The sequence below is a fragment of the Adiantum capillus-veneris genome, chromosome 15, assembly GCF_014529385.1.
Source record: "Adiantum capillus-veneris isolate H3 chromosome 15, ASM1452938v2, whole genome shotgun sequence".
In the NCBI taxonomy this organism is placed as follows: Eukaryota; Viridiplantae; Streptophyta; class Polypodiopsida; order Polypodiales; family Pteridaceae; genus Adiantum; species Adiantum capillus-veneris.
The window spans coordinates 88,437,798-88,460,515 of record NC_140945.1 but is presented as its reverse complement, the minus strand read 5'-3'; the positions used below and the strand labels follow the sequence as shown (position 1 = coordinate 88,460,515).

At 38.1% G+C, this 22,718-nt stretch overlaps 1 pseudogene; it reads right to left on the bottom strand.

Annotated features, from left to right (window-relative positions):
* Nucleotides 1–22,456, bottom strand: part of LOC147441029 (uncharacterized) — a 32,112-nt pseudogene extending 9,656 nt beyond the window's left edge.
* Nucleotides 22,457–22,718: the final 262 nt, after the last annotated feature.

Genomic DNA, 22,718 nt, shown 5'->3' with positions numbered 1-22,718 from the left:
TATTCACTATGAAGGAGCTCTCCATTTCTTAATGAAGTACTATGCTATGTAGTTGAATCAAATAAGATTAAATTCAGTTGAATGTTCTTGTAGCAACTTGTCTCCCTCACAATGACTCAAAGTATGTGCGTTTGAATAAGTAAAATTGAAAATTGAAATCAATATTATTCCATTAAAAAAAAATACATGAACATAATATTAGTAAAATATACAAAATTGGTATATTATACCATCCTATCTAGTAAGTCACATACTATATGTACTATATATTGTGCTCCCAATGTATATGGTTTTTACTATACATATTTATTATAATTACAACAACAAACATTGTAATGGAGAAGATTGATGATGATAGGTTAATGTTTTTAGTGGACTATAGATACATGATATATGCTTTTGTCTCCCCCACAGATATTGATAGTGTTATTATTAGAGGCGGATAGAGAGGTTTTAAATTTTTTTTATCGATAAGACTAGTCAAATGAATGTCTATCATCAATGCTTGAGTAAATGTTTGTTTTCATGCATTACATTCTTAATTGAATTTTTTACAAGATTAGGTGGCTACTGACCACATTTATCGAGCATTACCACTATGTTTTGGATGTGGTTGTAATGTGTAGTGGTTTGGGCCAAGATAATGTAGAACATATTAGGCATTGCATGTGTCTACATCTAGAGGACTTGCTTTACGAAAGATGTCTATACAAACTGGTGTGTGGACCAGCTACATGTTGATCCAAGGGAGCCTACTTGCTTAAGGATCTTCTCTCTACAGATTTTTTTTGATGTTTTGATTTTCATAATTTATGTGCATGGTGGCCACATGACCTGGACATGGCATTTTCGTGGTTCTCTGACTTGATTATGTGGCTAAAGGTTTTTTATGTGGTATGATGTTGTTATGCACAAAGGATGTTTGTCCAACATGGCATGTATAGTGACATGTTGATGTAGGAGAGTCTACTTGCTTCAGGAGAGTCTCTCTAGAAATTTCATTTTGATGTTTTGATTTGTGTGTTTTATGTACATGGTGGCAACATGGCTTAACATTAATGGACATGATTTATGTGGTTGGAGGTTTGCTATGTGGTATGATATGCATGTCATATTGCTCTTGAAATCTCATTTGGTCTTGAGGTTCTTGAGTGGATTTGCTAGGCTACTTTGAGACTATGTCTGTTATTCTTCACACTATGAGACTCAATTAAAATAATGTATAAATGATGCTTTTTTTCAAGGTACATTTTATGCTAATAAGAGATGTGCATGAGCATACATTCCAACAAGAAAAGACATGTATGTGTGCTACATTTGATTGTTTTGTGACTAAAGGAATCCAAAATCTAATGTACACTCATGCCACACTAGTATTTTAAGATATCGTTAGTGTAATATGAGGGTTTAAAAGCTCAAAAATAATGTTTCAATTGCAAAATCTAGAAAAAGGAAGCTCAAAATATAAAATCCCCATCATCTACCACTTGTCTGCCCAGGGTCTTTACACCTGCTTTAGTCCTTTTCCCTGCACTTGCTAGCCCACACATATCTTATTGTGCCCTCTACTATGTTCTACACACTTTTGTTACACCACCATTTTTGAAGCCCCTTGTTGAACCTGGATGTTCAGTCACATACATACTTATTGAACTAAAAGAAATGCAACACCAAAGAAAACACACTATACACACCACCTCTATTATCATTTGTACAAAACCTATCTCCTACTACCTTCCACCTCTCCTCAAGCAGGTTGCCCAAACCCTTGCATCACAACATAGCTTCTACCTAGGTCAAACAATTGGGTTTGATCTTGTCCATCCACCTGCAACCGCTTCCCATAATGATGCACCCTAGCACACCACCCATTATGCACATAAATATAAATCATGAACTGCATATTGTGGAAAAACCTTCAATTTAGCACCCGCTTTTGTCAAAGAAACCACATTTTTCAAACAACCAAGAAATTGGGTCCGCAACTCGCCTGGCGATAAAGGTCCTTCGAAAAGAGCTACAAGAAGTGGAGGAAGGAATGATGGTTGGGGGGTTCACTATGTGTAAAACTACCATATCACGTGCGTTCAAGACATGTTTGTAAAACCCCTTCTCTATGAATTTTGTTAAGAATATAGTGTACTCTTTTCTTTAAAAATCTGTAAGTTTTTTTCAAATTTGAAAAAATAATACCCTTTTGTGTATATATTTATGTAAGTTTCAAGAACTTTAAATACCCTTCTGTTGAAATCACGTGATAGGTTACATTTTTATTAGGTGACCTACCCAGGGAATGATGAAACACCTCCATGAGCACCACAAACACAACAAGCACCTTCACAAGAAGTGACCATGGAGGAGTCTACAAGAAGTAAGGAGAAGGAGCTAGCAAGATGTAAGCCAAAAGAACTAGATTACAAGCTACAATCTGACATTTATTTTTTTATATACTTGAAGAAAGTTCTAGAGGAGAGGATTTTGAATAGCAACATTGAGTTTACTTTGAGAGAGGTGCTTGGCATAGCCAAGCGTGAGTTCCATGAAGATATTATTGACATCAATAAGAGAAAGAGCCAAACACTTGGAGAGGCTTTTCGGCCACAAGTTGAAGGCGATGCTGTAAAGACACAAGGAGTACATGTAATAGGACTAATATTTGAAGTTCTTAAAGTCGAAAAGAATGTAGCAGGGCATATCTTTCGTTAGCACAATTTGAAAGATTGTTGAATAGTCTATTAAATAGAGCTTATACGAATGAGTTGAAATATTAAGAGAGAACATATATTCTTTTTTTTTAATAATACACTAAAGACGGATTTGATAAAGATTAATGAATAACAGATAGTCTGTCTATGAACAGTAAAATTGAGATTTTTATTAATATCAATGTTTTATATTTATGTGTTTTAGCTTAAAATGCATGAGTAGGCTTAAAATAAGTTGTAAAAGTAGTGGATACCCAAAAATAGAGGTTTTATGAGTCGCGACCTAAAAGTTGCGTTTTTAGCCAAACAGAGATGTTTTTCGCAATTCTGTTCGCGTTGCCTTGTAGACCAGATCTATTCCCGTCGTTTTGAGTACCTGGATTTCTCTGTTCTGAGTTCGTTTGTAAAAGTTATGATGAAAACAAACAAAAGGCAACAGCAGTGTAGTGTACACAGGGACAGACAGACATACAACATCATACAGTTCTCCCTGCTATCAACCAAGAAGTGGATTGTTTCTTCATGATAGAGTATGAAAATTGAGATTATGAAGGTATATAATTATGTTTTTTTACTTTGATTATCATGTTGAATTGGTTGCACGAGTATGTTCTTTTGGCTATTTTGTAGGCGATGCAGAAATCAATGTGTGAAACAGGATCTGTGCAAAGTGTCATGATAGAAATCTAACCTTTACGGATCGCCCAGCGATCACGTTCTTATATTATTCTCGCAGGTATACTTGGTACGAAAATCGTGCAGGCTTTTCGAGGAAAAGAAGGATAAAAGCACGATGGGTGGTGCGTTTGGGGATCATTCACGGATCTCTTCTTCTGCGAGTGCGAGTGCGAGTGAGAGTGAGAGTGAGAGTGAGAGTGCGAGTGCGAGTGCGAGTGCGAGTGAGACGCTGCATGCAAGCGAACTGAAGCTCGGGGGTGGTCGGGAGGTTCGAGCTCCGTACAACGGAGTGCGCCCATATATTTTGCTCCTCTGTTGTATCAAAACTCTACAAAGATTCATCAATACAAAGATCTCTTTCTCTATCTTTTGCTATCGATCTCTATTATTCGGCTCCCGTGACAATTGGTATCAGAGCAAGCGGTTGATTCTGGACATGGAAGGATACAAGAGGAGGATGGAGGAGGAAGAAGACGTGATTCGGCGACTATGAGAAGATCTCAAAATTGCAAATCAGAAGCGTGCTGAGGCTCTGCGGGGCAAAGCAGCACGAGAGCTTGATATCTATGTAGACCTTGATGGCCAACATGAAGGTGAAAACCATGCTAATCCACCTGGAAACAATAATCATCGTGGTGGCACTGGGGTACCGCGAAAAGAAACGATGACGATATGGGAGAAGCGACAACCAAATCATTCTTAACGAAGGTTAAGCTTAAAGAGTTTAATGGCATAAGAAAGATATGCGAAGATTTAGAAGCGTGGATTGAAGAACTCAAAGATTTGGATTATACTTTCAATATCGAGAACACGACCACGAGACTTTCGAATGCTCGAGCAAGGTGACCGATAAGACAATACGTACCAAGATGGCTCAATTGGAGACTTTTGGCGATGCGTACGATAAAGGTAAGTCATCTACCCCTTCTTTGTGATGTTTTATGTCTTTGATACGTCCTTTGAAAGCTTCTGTGAGATCAAATTTATACATAGTAGTTGAGATTAAAATTTGAATTTCTTAATTGATTTGGATAGTATTCATTGCTTCTTATCGTCTAAATTGATTGAGAAATTAAATTGAGAAGTTAAAAGACTTGTGGACTTAACTAGTGGTAATAATAGTTTCACGAAAGAGTTAGTAGAAATTATTATTTTTTCTTTGTAGAGTCGAAATCATAAAGATGATTTCTATAACATAAACATTGATATGCATGATGTTATCATTGGTATCAATTAGATCATTGAAAATCATGTTTTGATTGATTGTTAAGAAAGAAAAATATATCTTTAATCATTTGATGATGATAAGTCACACTCTTTGTGGAAAGAAAGAGATTCTAAATCTAGTTTTGGCAATGGAATTGATAAGGTGGCTTAGATAAGAGTGTGAGACGTTGCTTGTGTTTGCTTGTGTGAGACGTTGCTTGTGTTTGCTAATGAGATTAAAGAAGAATCTGGGGATAAACATAAAGAGACAAATCGAGAATTTATAGAGGATCTCTTACATGAAGTTAAGGATGTGTTCCGGACGATCTTCCTGGTATACCTCCGCGTAGAGCGGTAGACCATGCCATAGATCTATATCCAGGAGCGACACCTTATTCCAGATCTCCATACAATTTCAATATTGATGAGCTTAAAGAGCTCAAGATACAACTTGATGATCTTTTGAAAAAGGGTTTCATTAAACCTGGTGTATCTCCTTGGGGTAGTCCTGTGTTATTCCAAAAGAAAAATGATGGTACATATAGGTTATGCATTGACTATAGGGGATTAAACAAAAAGACCATTAAGAACAAATATCCTCTTCCTCACATAGATGAACTGCTTAGTCATTTGAGTGGTGCCACAATATTTTCAAAGGTTGATCTTCGTTCTGGCTACCATCAAATCCGCATTAAGGTCGAGGACATTCCAAAGACTACTTTTCGTACACGTTATGGGCATTATGAATTTACAGTTCTTGCTTTTGGTTTGACTAATGCACAAGCAACTTTCATGTGCTTAATGAATAATATTTTTCACCCGTATCTTGATGACTTCATTCTGGTATTCTTGGATGATATTTTTGTGTATTCTAAGAATGAAGAAGATCATGCATTGCACTTAAAGAAAACATTTGAGGTTTTGCGTGAACATAAATTGTATGCCAAAGCAAGTAAGTGTACTTTTGCAAAGGATCAGATTGTGTACTTGGGAAGAGTGATTTCTAAAGAGGGGATTCACATTGACCTTGACAAAGTTAAGACTATTGTGGAGTGGCCAACACCAAAGTCATTAAGGGATGTGAGAAGCTTTACGGGTCTAGCACAATATGAGAGAGCACAGATTAAAGATTTCTCTAAGATAGCAAGTCCTTTGACCGAATTGACCAAGAAAGACAAGGGTTTTGTGTGGACTTCTACATGTGAGACTGCTTTTGAGACCTTGAAGGCTAAAATAGCAGAAAATTGTGTTTTGAAAGTTCCTGAGATGGGCAAACCGTTTGTTGTGTCATGTGATGCTAGTGGTGAACAACTAGGGTGTGTTTTGACACAAGAAGGAAGAGTGGTTGCATATGAGTCTAGGAAATTAAGACGACATGAATTGAACTATGCAACACATGATTTAGAATTGCTTGCTGTTGTTCATGCATTGAAACATTGGCGTCATCTTTTGCTTGGTGTCAAATTTTAATTGCGTACTGATCATCAAAGTTTGAAGTATATTTTCACGCAGCCATTGTTAAACAACAGACAAAGAAGATGGATTGAATTGCTGGTTGAGTATGACTTTGATTTGAAGTATTTGTGTGAAAAAGAAAATAAAGTTGCACATGCATTGAGTCGTAGGCCCATGTGTAATTTGTTGACTGTTGTGCGATCCAATTTGATTGATGAGATACATACTGAAGTTGAAAATGATTCCTTTTATATGCCTATTTTGAAATTCTTGCATGAGAATATTGGTGAGATGATTGAAAATAGATATCACTTGTATGAGGGAAATCTGTATTGTTATGACCGCTTGTGTATTCCTGCAAATTCTTCTTTTAAGAGTCAAATTCTGCATGAGTGTCATAATTCACCTTTTTTCTGGTCATCCTGGATTAAATAAGACATATGAAAATATTAAAACCTTATTCTTTTGGCCGCGTATGAAATTGGATGTTAAGAATTATGTGTGTGAGTGCTTTCAATGTCAACAAGTTAAGATTGAGCATAAGAGGATGCCTGGTGACCTTCAACCCTTAGAAATTCCTTTACAGAAGTGGGAGTGTATATCCATGGACTTTATCATTAGACTTCCTACTACTCGTGGAGGGTATGATTCGATCTTTCTGGTGGTAGATAGACTCACAACACAAGCTCACTTCTTTCCTGTAAAAATAATTTATACTGCTTTGACCATTGCATACTTGTTTATGAAAGAGATATTTCGTTTGCATGGCATGCCCAAGAGCATAGTGTCTGACAGAGATTCTAAGTTCACTTCTCATTTCTGGAGAGCGACTTTTGACTCTATAGGTACCCAGTTACGCATGTCTAATGCTTTCCATCCTCAAAACGATGCGGAAACGGAGAGGGTGAATCGTATTTTAGAAGATATGTTACGAATGTATGTCAATGAAAACCAATCTAATTGAAATGAATATCTGCCTTTGGTGGTTGAATTTGCATATAACAGTTCATATCATTCATCTATTAGGATGACTCCGTTTGAGGCAATGTATGGCTATAACTATCCCACACCTATAAATTTTCTTAGCTCGAGGAATAAGGTAGAGCTGTCACGTGAGATGCTTGAGAAAATGGATAACGAGTTGGCCAAAATCAGGGGGAATATTAGAGAATCTCAAAAGAGACATAAACTGTATTATGACAAGAAACATCGTGTTGTGGAGTATGAAACTGGTGATATGGTTTTTTAACGGTTATTCCTGAGAAGTCTCATTTGATTCTTGGAAATGATAGGAGATTGTCTCCACGATTTGTTGGTCCATTTAAAATTTTGAAGCGCATTGGTTCATTAGCTTACAAATTGGAATTGCCTTCTCATGTTAAAGTGCATCATGTATTCTATGTGAGTTTATTGAAAAAGTATGTTCCTAATGTGCATCATGTTTTAGAGGATAACTCTAAGTTGAAAGATGACGGACCATTGACTGTAGAATCAGACTTAGTACTAGATAGGCGTTTTAAACATATGAGAAATAGAGACATTGTGGAAGTTTTGGTTAAGTGGCAGAACTATCCAGTAGAGGATGCATCATGGGTTGATCTTAGTGTTTTGCAAAGAGAATTTTTCTCTCTTTAGACCAACTCTGAGGACAGAGTTAATTTTGATAAGGGTAGAATGTAATAGGACTAATATTTGAAGTTCTTAAAGTCGAAAAGAATGTAACAGGGCATATCTTTCGTTAGCATGATTTGAAAGATTGTTGAATAGTCTATTAAATAGAGCTTATACGAATGAGTTGAAATATTAAGAGAGAACATATATTCTTTTTTTTTAATAATACACTAAAGACGGATTTGATAAAGATTAATGAATAACAGATAGTCTGTCTATAAACAGTAAAATTGAGATTTTTATTAATATCAATGTTTTATATTTATGTGTTTTAGCTTAAAATGCATGAGTAGGCTTAAAATAAGTTGTAAAAGTAGTGGATATCCAAAAATAGAGGTTTTATGAGTCGCGACCTAAAAGTTGCGTTTTTAGCCAAACAGAGATGTTTTTCGCAATTCTGTTCGCGTTGCCTTGTAGACCAGATCTATTCCCGTCGTTTTGAGTACCTGGATTGCTTTGTTCTGAGTTCGTTTGTAAAAGTTATGATGAAAAAAAACAGAAGGCAGCAGTAGTGTAGTGTACACAGGGACAGACAGACATACAACATCATACAGTTCTCCCTGCTATCAACCAAGAAGTGGATTGTTTCTTCATGATAGAGTATGAAAATTGAGATTATGAAGGTATATAATTATGTTTTTTTACTTTGATTATCATGTTGAATTGGTTGCACGAGTATGTTCTTTTGGCTATTTTGTAGGCGATGCAGAAATCAATGTGTGAAACAGGATCTGTGCAAAGTGTCATGATAGAAATCTAACCTTTACGGATCGCTTAGCGATCACGTTCTTATATTATTCTCGCAGGTATACTTGGTACGAAAATAGTGCAGGCTTTTCGAGGAAAAGAAGGATAAAAGCACGACGGGTGGTGCGTTTGGGGATCATTCACCGATCTCTTCTACTGCGAGTGCGAGTGCGAGTGCGAGTGAGACGCTGCATGCAAGCGAACTGAAGCTCGGGGGTGGTCGGGAGGTTCGAGCTCCGTACAACGGAGTGCGCCCATATATTTTGCTCCTCTGTTGTATCAAAACTCTACAAAGATTCATCAATACAAAGATCTCTTTCTCTATCTTTTGCTATCGATCTCTATTATTCGGTTCCCGTGACAGTACAGGTGCAAGCTAAAGAAGGTGATGAAGATACGGTAGGATGTTACCAATATTCTTGGAAGGTAAGACAATTGAAATTTCCTAATGAAGGGAAAGAAGCTCAAGGAATTCCTAGGAGCCACTATTCTAGAAGCCAGTAGGCGTGAGGCACTATAGAGGCATTGGTCAAGGTAGGTGATCTTGAAGAACCATTTGTTGCCTTAATTGACCATGGATCTGAGATACATTATAATGCCAAAAAGTCTTTACAACAAATGTAAATGGTCAATGGATATAGAACATTGTTGGATGGTCAAAGTGGCAAACAATTCATCAAGTGCATTGTATGCAACATGTCCTAGTGTAAAGGTGACAATAGGTGATGTAAAGGTTGAACAAAATTTCTTTATACAGGACACATATTCATATAATCTTATCCTTGGGCAGCCCTACATTGTGGGAGCTAAAATGGAAACAAAGGTAATGGATGATGGTTCAACTTATGCTAGGATACAAAGCACGGATAGCAAACATGCTATTCAATTTCTCACAATTTGTGTAAACCATGAAATAATCGAGAAAACCTTAGAGATCAACCTCTACCAAAGGTGATTAAAGAGTTTCATGATTATAGGGAAATGATGGGTTTTGGCTAAGTACCATTATAAAGCAAGACTGCATTGGTACATAAAGAAAAGGGTCCTGCCTAATCCAAAAATGGATGAAACTTTTTCTACGGGCTACTTTGTAAGATGGAATGGATCAGTATGTTTTATGAAACTTAAAGATTTGAAGAGATTAGCAATATGTACATAATGTACAAATACGCATGAAAGAGAGTGGGTTGCTAGAGCCTACTGAAAATGTTTTGGGTTTGTGTGAGAAAGTTTCTTTTGTAAATACTATGGGTGAGCTTGATGTTATAATGGAGTCTAGTTTTCATCTTGGGAATGAAGTTGTGGAAGTTTGCTCTGTGGAACTATATCAAGTCACAAAAGCCTTTAAAGAAAAACAATGTTTCAAGCAAACACTAGAAAGTAAAACCAGTAGCTTCACCCTTATCACACAACAACACTAGAAAGTAATGTTTCAAGCAAACACTAGAAAGTAAAACCAATAGCTTCACCCTTATCACACAACAACAGGGAAAAGATTGATCAGGCTTCTTTGCAAGAAAGTTTGAGGAATCCTAAAAATATTAGGCACACCTTCACAAAGGAGTCTTTTTAATGTTTAGAGATTGGCTGTGAGGAGTTTCTAACACAGGGGGAGACAAAGTGATTCAAAAAAATGATTTCAAATCCAAAAGATGGGGTGTAGAAGGTCCTCTTTATTTTCCTTGGCCTTATGAAGGTGATTAACATTCTGACAAATAGGTGTAACCCATGTGTGCAAGAATGGTGGGTGTGTAAGAGTGGTCAAAGGATGAACTTCTCCCCCCAAAAAGGAGGTGAAGAAATTTATGATTTTTGGCCTTCCCTAACTCCCACATATGATCTTCAATTCGAGTAGAGATCATAGAGTTGCAATCTACACGCCGAGCTCTTTCAAATAGATATGCTACACGATATGGTTTTACCCGCTAGATTTTAAATACCATTTTGGGGGGAATTTTTGAATTCAAATAAACTAGCCGTTTTGCCTGTTTGAATTCAAAATCTATCCTTGATTACTCTCTTAATAAAAAAAGGTTTGACTTTCTTAAACTGCCAAATGAAGAGACCCTCCTAGATTTCATTCTCTTCCTAATGCATGGTAGGGCTTTTGCATTTGAGCCATATGAGATAGGATGTTTTGATCCTTCTATGTAGCTCCTATGATAATTTTTACAATACCTCATGTACCTTGGAATCTACTGTCTATTCCAGTTCCAAAGCCTCATTTTCCAAAGTTAGTAAAGGTATTGAATAGAAGGATCAAAATGGATATTTTGGAGCCTTCTTGTGCTTCATACTCAAAAAGGTGGTTTAGATTTTTAAAGAAGAATGGTGCTCTACGCTTCATCCAAGATATGCAACCAGTGAACAAGGTGACAATTAGAAATGTAGGTACATGTCCAATTGTGAATGAGTTTGAAAAGGTATTTACAAGGAGGGAAATCTCCTCAATGGGGGACCTCTACTTAGGGTATGATCAATTTCGGCTTGCAATTGAAATCAGAGACTTGACATCCATGAGGTCGCCTTTAGGTTTGGTGAGAATGTGTACCTTGCGGTAAGGAGAAACCAACTCAATTGCACATATGAAGAATGGGATGAATGAGGTCTAACGTGACTTTATTCCTTAAATCACAATTCCTTTTCATTGATGATTTTCCTATCAAAGAATGTGAAGAAGGTGAGAAAGATGAAGCTTTGGATCTTAGGGGGTGTCGTAGGTTTGTGGTGAATCACATAAATGAATGCGAGAAATTATGTCTAGGTTGGAGGAACTGAATCTTACTTTTTCAGGGAAAAAGTCTATGTTTGGTATCACTGAGGTTCTCATTATGGGGCACATGTGCGGGACATATGGTAGGAAACCTTGTCCAACAAAGATAGATGCCATCCAAAGAATGAAAGAAACATGCACTAGCATCACTGAGGTTAGATGGTTTCTTGGAGCATGTGTCTTTTATGTTATTTGGATTCCACATTCTGCATATTTCGTTGATCCTCTTTATCATCTGTTTATAAAGAATCAAAGGTTTAAATATGTCATAATAACTAATATCTAATTCTCCTAAATGATTTCTCATGTTAAACTGATCATTTAATATGGGAAAGTGCTAGGGGAGAAAAAACTAGATTATTGGTAAGGCTAGCAGATTGGTCACAGTAGGGATCCAAAGGAGGAAAAATAAGGATCCAAAGGGGGACCATTTGCAGAAGAGAAATGTGCAAGCAATGGGATTCAAAGACCTAAGGTTCAACCCATTAAGACTTCCAAAATGCTAAGGTTCCAAATTTTAAAGGGTAAGTCCAAATGGTCAATAAGCTTAAGGAAACTGGATGCTTTGTAATTGTACACAAAGTCTTCCTAGATCCCTACATGGGAGGGGGTGTGCCCTAAAGGTAGGGGAAGAGAGAGAAAGAGGTGAGATAATACACACACACTCAAAGTCTCCCGTTTACACAAAGAGCATAGTGGATACATGTCATGTTCTTAGCTCAGTTTCCCCCAAAGTGTATTCAAATCCCCGGGGAGGTCACTTAAGAAAAATGTAACCTATCACGTGAGTTCAACAGAAGGGTATTTAAAGTTCTTGAAACTTATAGAAATATATATACAGAAGGAAATTATTTGAAAAAAACTTATAGATTTTAAAAGAAAAGGGTACATTATATTCCTAACAAAATTCACAATTAAGGGGTTTTACAACCATGTCTTGAACGCACGTGATATGGTAGTTTTACACATAGTGAACCCCCCGAGTTCAAATCCTATTAATTGGATGACCATAGAGATCGACCAATAAGAATTAGGCTAGAGTAAATTTAGTCTAAATAATTTAAAAACACATTATAAAAAGAACCAATGGAAATTAAGTCTCTTGGATGATTATTGGACAACCTACCAAGGGGTCCAATAGGAATTAAGCAGCCCAATGGTTTGCTTAATTCCTATTGGCCATAAGGGGAAAAGGTCAAATGGGGATTTAAATGAATTAAGTTATTTATCTAATCTCCCTATAAAGGGGAAAGAGGAGCATTTTTCAGAAGGCTCTTCATTTGACCACTTAATTCCTATTGGCTAATCTTAGAAAGTTCGAATGGGAATCCAGCAAGAGGAATTAGCAAGGGGGGTCAACCAAATGAGAGAGGGGGCTGATTTGTGAAGGAATTATTCTACACACACTCACACTAGCTCATGTGTATAGCAAAGAAGACTCGCTCTCCTTCTCAAACTTATATGGAAAGCTCATCATCTACTCCAAGCTTGTGAGAAGGGAGGCCTACACCAACAACTCTTGTCTTTGTCATGAAAATCCAACGAAGAGCCAAGCTTCAATGCATGCTCATCTCCTCTACTGTTAAGGGAAGTTGTAGCAACGACCTAATCGCAACCCACAAAAAAATATTAAATTTGTGGATCGGTAACCCGGCTAGGGCATGGAATCACGAGCATCGGATGAATAGAAATAGAGGATTCAAGAGAATACCTCACCAATGCAAGTAGAGATTAGCCATGGCAAGACTAGCTCTAAACATACTCTAATCACTGATCAATCAACTCCTACACACATCAAGTCCACCAAAGTCCGACTCGCCAATCTTATGGAGTCACAAGAACACAGTCAATACAAGCATCCATGATCAAATCACACACTAATTTCATTGAAGTTGGCTTTCCCAATCATCACATGCCAACCAAGGTACTCTAATCACATCACATACAAGTGGCATTGAGCTCAAGGCTCTTAAACCCTTCACACACTTAAGCACACAATTAGGCACAAACTCTAATGACATGACCAAGAGTGCACACACACTACACTAATCAAGAGAATTAGAGAAGTAATCAACTAGTTCAAATACTTATGGAAGAAGATAGTTAAGATCAAAGCAAGAAGTACATACCTCTCTCAAATCTAGAATAATGAGAGTGTAAAACTACTTCATGACATAATGAAATGTAGAAAATATAAGACTAGTGAGTAAAATAGGGATTAGATTTATCAAAGCTTCTCTAATTACAATGGATTAGCACTAGGATCTTAATCATGGGCATTAAGCTCAAGGCTAGGCCATCCATAGAGTTAACACTTAAGAGATAGAGATCTCTCAAAAGTGGATCCTCAAGAGTGGCTACTCAAGAATGAAGCTTCCTTGCATAATGGATTCCTTCTAAAAGGCTTTCACGACAATCCCTTCTACTATGGGTTTAAGTTTGGGCCCTCTAGCTAGCATATACAACTTTGGAACTCCCAATGAGACCAAGATCTATACAAAGTGAGTTGGAAATATTATGCACAACCATAGCATATGTCTCGCTTGATGCATACTCGATGTAGCCTATGTTAGACACTGATAACATTGCCCCCTTCCTAATTTGGCACACATCCTCGTGTGTCAGTGAAGCAAAGCATGGTGACATGGTAGAAAGCAAGTCCATGGAAGAAATGTTGAGCTGCAAAACATAAGAACAAGTAATGAGCATCAAAGGCCAAGAAGAATAAAAACATGAAGTACAACAAACAATCATGCAAAATGATATTTTTTCTTCTAAAAGATGAGTGAATCATAGTAAAAAACTAGACAACATAAAGAAAAAAAGATACATATAATATTGTGAAGATTAAACCACTTGAAATTTCAGTTTCATGCATGAAACATATGAACCTATGCTAATGTAAGTTCATAAACCTACTAGCTTAAGAACTATGTGACCAATCTTAATAAATCATTCAAGCCTATCATTTTTTTGGGCTAGAAAAAAGCTCATAATCTATTAGTACATTATCACAACTTTTTGAAGCTCATGGAAGTTTTCTTTTTGTCATTCATAGAAAAATAAAATTAAAATACAAGCTACCACCCCAAGGAAATTCTAGCTACAACTCTTGGCTCCTTGAACCCTCAAGAAGGTGTTCCAAGAATCTACTAGCCCACCAACCCGACAACTAACCCCTATCAGCCCAGGGCATCGGCTTAGGGCCTTGACCAAGCAGGCCAAGGTAGTTCCTCTCGCCTACCAAGTGCCAATAAGGCGCTAGGCCTCACTTGGACACAACATAACATGTAAATTTTCTTTTCATGTGTCTAGTAGAATTTTTGTTACTCTTTTGGACACTTTTTTGCTTCATTGTTTCAATTTTTAGCACTTATTTATTGCTTCCAACATGAGATGCTTATGGTAATTGGACTGAAGGACTAAAGCCTAATAATAGCCCTAGGTCTTAGACTGTCACTAAAAGTCTAGGACTAATGAGAAATGAACCTACATTAACCTAAGGTCAAGGCCAATTGCCTATGTTAGCACACATAAAACCTAATTTTTTGATGAATTAATATATCACAAATCAAAGTGTTAAAACTTTAGTATGCCTAGCTTTTGAACATGAAAGAACCATAGCTTAGAAGAAAAAATCACTTAAGCCAAGCATAGAGAGCAATTTCATGGAAGGATTATACCCATTCATGCTCCTTTGTGCATCCTTGAGCAAGCATCCCCTTTGCCTAGAGAAATATCTTTATCTTTTTATTACAATCCAAGCTCATCGAAGCTAAGTGTAAACACAAGCTCCAAACCTCTTTGATTGAAATCCAAAAGCACACAAAAAACATTAATGAAAACCTAAAGCTAGGGCCTTGCATAACCGAATTTGCCAAAGGGAAAAACCCCAGGGAAAAAAGTGCCTTTGGTTATGCACATGATGCTCTTTATAGAAAATTTATGCATACATAACAACAACGAGAGAGATAAAATGCTTCTACATAAGAAAATTTGCAATTTTTACCTCTCATGCATGATTCAAAAGTGGATTAATTTCCAGCTCAAATGAAATATGGAATTTAAAACAAGCCAAGAGCTAGAAATAATGCAACTTTGATGAAGTGATGTGGCTCTTGACAGCCAAATTTTACATTTTTAAAGCCTTCCAAAAAGTTGGCTAACAACTAGCTCATATGAAATTTTACAAGATTTTAAAGCAATCTATGAGCTACAGACGACTGCAACTTGATGAAATGAAAATGAATGGCTCTCAATAGCCAAATTTTATACTTGAAAGCTCTCAAAAAAGTTGGGTAAACACTAGCTCAAAATGAAAAGATTCAACTTTTGACGAAGTTATGAGCTAGCATATATACAACTTTTGATCCAAACAATTGGAACGGCTCTAACTAGCCACATTTTGCAATATATTGCCATGATGACCCCTTCTTGGATCAATGAAAGTTTCTCTTGCCCACAACCCTTCAAAATGAAGCTCAATTGTTAGTGCATGAAAGAATTTGTCATTTAAAGTAAGCACTAAAACATGCATGATCAACCATAACCCCAAAAGTTTAATGCTCTCTCTTGGCCATCAAACAAGCTCAATTTTAGTGCTTTGCCATGATTTTTCATTTAAATCAAGCACTAAAATGTACCAACAATGTCAAACCCAAACTTTAATGCACCCTCTCCATCAATGTAGGTCTCAAATGAAACCCATATGCATGCCAAAAATTAAACTCATTAGGCAAAATTTGGACTAACAAAGGGACCCTTTAAGGAGTTTGACTTTACCTCTCTGTACCAAAATGGACGCATGGATAAATTTTTGCAAAAAAACTTCAAAGTTGACGGAGGTTTGACAGTTATAATGTCCTCTTCAAGCTCTATCTTCGGATATATAGAACGCCATGAGATTCCTCATATCTTAGAAAATTCTTTTGATTCACTTAGATTCCGACAGAGTTGTCACAAAAAAGAATCTTCTAAAATATGAGGAATCTCACGGCGTGCTATATATCAATAGATAGGGCTTGAATAGAACATTCTAATTGTCAAACCTCCGCCAACTTTGGAGTTTGTTTGCAAAAATTTATCCATGCGTCCGTTTTTCTGGAGAGAGGAAAAGTCAAACTCCTTAAAAGGCCCCTTTGTGAGTCCAATTTTGCCTAATGTTCTTCTACTGCAAACAAAGTTTTCAATAATTTGGCAATGCATGGTCAATCATACTCTCGATATTTTTAATGGATGCGCATATAATTGATGCTCACATGCTTGCTTAGTCATAGTAGCATGGTAGAAGGAAGAGAGATTTTGAATTTAAACTCCATCAAATGATCATTAATTGGTCAATCATCTAGTGATAGACTTCCTTTGTCAAATATACCAAGAAGCAATCAAAATGTTAACTGCCTCTAGCCATGATGACAATGAAAACGGTTCAACTTTCGTACATTGTAAGTGCACACTCAATTAGCTCACAAAACAATGCACAACAAAAATCCACGAACTTTTTTTTTTGTTTTGGTAATGTCGACATTTGAAATTCTCATTTGTAATCCATTTTTTTAAATTGTGAGGCTAGATCCCATTATCTTTGGCTCAAAGTTTCGAGAGTGGTGTGATGAAGAGTGTGTATCAACTGAGGGTGGGAACATTCTTCAAACAAAGCGTTTTTAGAATTTTTGTTATTTTTCTCTTATCAATGAAATCCAAATGCAGCCAAGGGGTGCGGGGAGCTCGGGCCTCAGCTGAGGATCCTAGACACTGTGAATGTGCGTGTGTGTGTTGGGTTGAGTGTAACTGCCAAACCCCGTCAAACATGACGGAAACAAGCAAGGCAATACGCATGAGTGTGTGTGACAAGGTTTGTAGCCAGGACTAGCCGATGCGTGTGTAGATAGAACAAGGGCCTGATTTGGCATTTTTTGAAAACAATGTTTGTCTGTGTGTGGCGGCCAGTACCAGTAGGTAGCGCGTAGGGGCGTGTGTGGAGAAGTGCATGTGTGTGTGTGTGCTGCGAAAATGCCAAGGGAGCCAAAATCGGGTGTGTGTGTGGGCTTTAGATTTTTTTTTTCAAAAAATAACCCCAAGAGGCTTGTTCACATGGATGTATACATCTACTGTCGCAAAGGAAAGAAATAGCAAGGAAATTTGGGCCAGTTTATCCATGACCGAGATCATCTTTGTTGAAGAGAAGTTCATATGTGCCTATGTACAAGAAGAAGTACTATTGTATGTGTATTCCCCACAAGGTCCGCCATCTTCTTTAATGCAAGTTGAGCGCACATAAACATCTAACTTGAAGGATCAAACATCATTATCCTCATCCACAAATTGTATGTGTATTCCCCACAAGGTCCGCCATCTTCTTTAATGCAAGTTGAGCGCACATAGACATCTAACTTGAAGGATCAAACATCATTATCCTCATCCACAAATTGTGCATTGATGACAAACATACAATGCCACTGAAATGTGTAATTAGCGTTTTGTGTTTATGTTGGTTTTAACTTTCCAAATTTTCACATCGTGCATATGATAACTTAAGCTCTTATTTGGTTTGCTTCAATCACCTGCTTGCTCGGACACATGCTTCTAAATCAATTTCATGTACTCACAAAAGATCAAGTTTCAAGTGAAAATCAATGCAATATGCTAGTTATTTAGGCACACTCTTAATGCATGTCTTCCTTCATTGGTCAATATGAGCCCAGTTAGCAATCATTGCAAAATTAATTGCTCATAACTTGAAGACTGTCCTAATCATCCAAACTCAAGTGGATTTGTCATCTTGGTTTGTATGTCTACACATAATTGATTATAGCATTTGCAAAGGCACAATTCAATGAAATTTTTATCAATTCCCATCAAATTGGCATACACGACATTGGTCATTATCCAATCATTTTCAATTGAGTATCAATTAAATCATCATAAATCACTTAATCATAGATAAACCAATCTTTTTGGCCTTTCAATCATCATAATTGGTAATTGCTCCCAATTATTCATCCCTAACTTGGATATCAAATTCCATTGAGTAGACACACACTCCCGAATTTATATGCAAAAATCTATCAAATCCTCATTGCAATGGTCAAAATCTTACACTGTATCAAGCATAAGTGAATGCATGCATGCTGAATTTCTAAAAAATTAACACTATTTTGACTCAATCAAGCAATGCACACACAAAAAAATGAACCACAAAAATTCAAATTTGTCTCAATTGGCAATGCATTTAGGCTTACACCTTATGATTACACAGGCTTTTCATGCACATTTGACAATCAAAAAGATTTTTGGTGCCCCAATTGACCATCAATCATTGAAAATCAAGTGGTCTTGGATAGGCACACACACTCAATTTTTGCCCAAATTTTTGGCAATTAGGCTTATCCAATGATTGAATTAACCTAGCATACACATCAATTACACGATTGCATACTCGTGTATCATTGATTTTATCAATTTCTATGCATGCATATACTCAAGATTAGGTGCACACACACTTGAATTCTTTGACAGTTTTTCTCCCTCTTTGGTGCATTACACACACAATGATTTTTATGCACACACATGAATTATTGATGAGAATTAAGAATGATCTTGATACACACAAAGTTCATTAATCAAAATTTGACCATCCATTTCATTCCAAGTGTATCAAATTAGGTGCAAAGTGTAGGTCAATTGATTTACACACCTAATATTAGCAAATAATTAGCAACATTGAACCACATTAATCAATCACGAATCGACATGAGAAAATGAGTGCACTTACATCGTAATCACACTCCAAGCTATTACTTTGCTCCACTTAAAGACGCATCATTGCACACACAAGTGTGTGCCATCAAATCGGCTCCAAAATTGACCATCGTAGGCCAAAATAAAACACTCAAATCATCAAATTAGGCATAAATTAGTACAATTAACTTGATTAGAGCGATGATTCCACCTCTTACAAGGGGATAAATCATTCATTACACATCAAATGTTAGCGGTTAGGTTAGTAAAGCTAGTCAAAAACTAGTGAAATTAGCATGAACTTAGTACAATTAGCATGTAAATGAAGCAAAATTAGCAGTCGTTAGTGAGAAGTTAGTGAAATTGGGGGTTTGGGCTATTCATAACTCAACAATTAGCTTCAATTTCTTGCACAAATATCATCAAATCAAACCAAAATTGAGTTACACACACTCAAAAAGCAATGAAATTAGTAGGGAAATTACTCTATTCTAAACATTTTATACTCACTAGCTTAGGTTATCGATCCCCGACAACAGTGCCAAATGTTGGGGGGGATAGTAGCAAAGACCTAATCGCAACCCACACAAAATTATAAAATCCGTGGATCGGCACCCAGCTAGGCCATGGAAGCACGAGCAATGGATGAATAGAAATAGAGGATTCAAGAGAATACCTCACCAATGCAGGTAGAGATTAGCCATGGCAAGACTAACTCTAAACATACTCTAATCACTGATCAATCAACTCCTACACACATCAAGTCCACCAAAGTCCGGCTTGCAGTTCTTATGGAGTCAAAAGAACACAGTCAACACAAGCATCCATGATCAAAGTACACACTAATTGCATTGAAGTTGGCTTTCCTAATCATCACATGCCAACCAGCGTACTCTAATCACATCACACACAAGTGGCATTGAGCTCAAGGCTCTTAAACCTTCACACATTTAAGCACACAATTAGGCACAAACTCTAATGACATGACCAAGAGTGCACAAATGCTACACTAATCAAGAGAATTAGAGAAGTAATCAACTATTTGAAATACTTATGGAAGAAGAGAGTAAAGATCAAAGCAAGAAGTACTTACCTCTCTCAAATCTAGAATAATGAGAGTGTAAAACTACTTCATGACATAATGAAATGTAGAGAAGATAAGACTAATGAGTAAAATAGGGATTAATTTAATCAAATATTCTCTAATTACAATGAATTAGCAATAGCCTTCTAAGCATGGGCATTAAGCTCAAGGCTAGGCCATCCATAGAGTTAACACTTAAGAGAGAGAGAGCTCTCAAAAGTGGATCCTCAAGAGTGTCTACTCAAGAATGAAGCCTGCTTCCATAAAGGCTTCCTTTTAAAGGCTTTCACCACAAGCCCTTCTACTATGGGTTTAAGTTTGGGCTCTCTAGCTAGCATATACAACTTTGGAACTCCCCATGAGCCCAAGACTTATACAAAGTGAGCTGGAAATATTATGCACAACCATAGCATATCTCTCGCTTAATGCATATTTGGTGTAGCCTGTGTTAGTGTAATGACTATTGCCCGCACTGGAGCAATAGGCATTACGGGAATGATTACCCGCAACTACATTATATGAACATCAACATATAGAATGACAAGAGAAGGAAGTACACAGTACACAGGTACAAAACACCTCTTTCTTTATTCATGTATATCCCAGACTCAGAGTTACAACAGTAGATACCATGAATATCATAGAGATTGGTTAAGTTACATCAAAAGACAGGTATGCCCCTCCATATACAACCGCTTCTCCAGCGCAGATCGGGAACGGTGCACCCACTCCTGTCCCATGATATCCCGTGAAGAACTGCCGCTACGGCCACCGCATACTGCATGACTCCTGATCCGCACTGTCCAGACCTCCGCAGGACCGCATGTGCGGCTAATGCCATAACCTCTGGCATGCACGGTGGGTTGCGCGAAGCCACACTCAGCGCCTCCGGTTGGAAGGTTCCGATGGTTTCTCTGCACCCTGCTTTGGTGAAGAGGAAATATCAATATAGCCAAAGCCTCTAAAATCTGCAGTATGTGCCCAATAGACCTCATCCAGAAGATGTGGATCTATCTCACTTTGTTCCATCCAGGCAGCTCGAGGAAGAAACTGTGTTAGCAAAGAGATAGATTGAGGCGGCTGTGGCAGAGGAGCAAGAGGTGTATGTAACAGATAATAGCGAGAAAGGTATCTATTAAGAGAAGACCAAAATGGAGGGCAAGGTGGTAGACTGAGAGAAAAAGAATGAGCTAAGGTCTCCACCCAAAAACAGACCCTGCGCCTCTCCTTACGAAATCGACGAATTATTTTCTGCAAACGAGATACATGAGCCTGGGCTTCAACACAATTCTCTGTAGCTTGTGCCCAATCAGCAATATCAAAACCCTCGGGAACAACACTCTTACCTCTGTCAGTGTTGGATGACTCGGGTTGGTGCAACACAACCTGCTGAGTGGGTGGCTGCGCTCTCACCTCAGTAGCCAAGCGTGTGCTCCAGCTTTGTAATTGATTATCTAAAAAAATTCGGAGATCTTCTTGCATCTCCACTGCCAATGCATCCAAATCAGCCATGTTGATCATTACATCGCCAGGGTGCGAGGTTAAGTAAGAGGCTAGGCTATGCTGTGTTCTCAACTGAAGAAGTTCATGTTGGATAGAGGCCACAAAATCAGCATTAGCCTCTCTTAAAATTTGTATTTCTGTCCCTTGCTTGCGAGTTGTGACAGTCAGCTCTTCATTCTGAGTGGTTAACTCAGCAATGCGAGTCTGCGAAGCCGCTACCTGCGCTTCCAACTCATTGACTCGTCCCTCTATGGTTGGGGCTGGCCAAGCGGCACAAATAGACTCTGCAAGTCTGCTCAAAAATGTGTCGCATGCCTATAATTGGTCAGTAGGGGTCGCTGCTACCGTAGCCTCCCAAGGTAGCGCTGCGGGGAGAGTACCTCCCGCCGAGGCAGCCGCATTAGTAGTGCCCGAAGTTTCTGGTTGAGCGGAGACATCCGCAACCGCAGAAGAGCTCATCCGCAAAGGAGTAGCATTGCTCACTCTCTCTTGCATTTGGCGACACCAGCGAGCCACCGCAGAATCTTCCGAAACAAGAGATGCAGTTGTCGGAGGTGGTGTCGAAAATTGGTGTTCCTCCCTGCCGCCCTTGCGGCTTGCTGATCCTGCACCTGCAGTGGCCATCTCTTGGGCTCCAGAAGATACCACTGCTGTCGATAGACCAGGAAAATCCCCAACGCCCACCTGCTGCTGCTGTGTTTCCCTCTCAACCGGCACTGCCAAGCTTTGTGTTTGCGAGAGAGAAGCAGTAGTGCCTTGGACCATCAAGTGATCATCTTCAAAGTGGTTGAGAAGACGCAGGGCGAGAGGAAAAACTTCTCTCAACGGAAAAATTAATGTGAGCAGTTGGCCCACCTTTGTATTGGTTGGGGTATTCCTCCCCAACTGTGCCATGACTTGTTGGCATTCCGCCAGCAGTCGTTCTCTGACCACCGCTACCCAAGCTACTAGCCCAAAGTTGGCCAAATGCAACACATTTCTTGCTCAGGTCGAAATGGTATAAGTTTTGGCCTGTAGCCAAATGGCCTCGAGAAACCACCTATATGCATCCCTGGTTGCTACATCTGACAATCCTGACAGTTTATACTCCCCTTTGACCTTCAAACCAAATTCTTGTTCTACATCTGCCGTAGGGATCACATGCGAGGCGCGCACC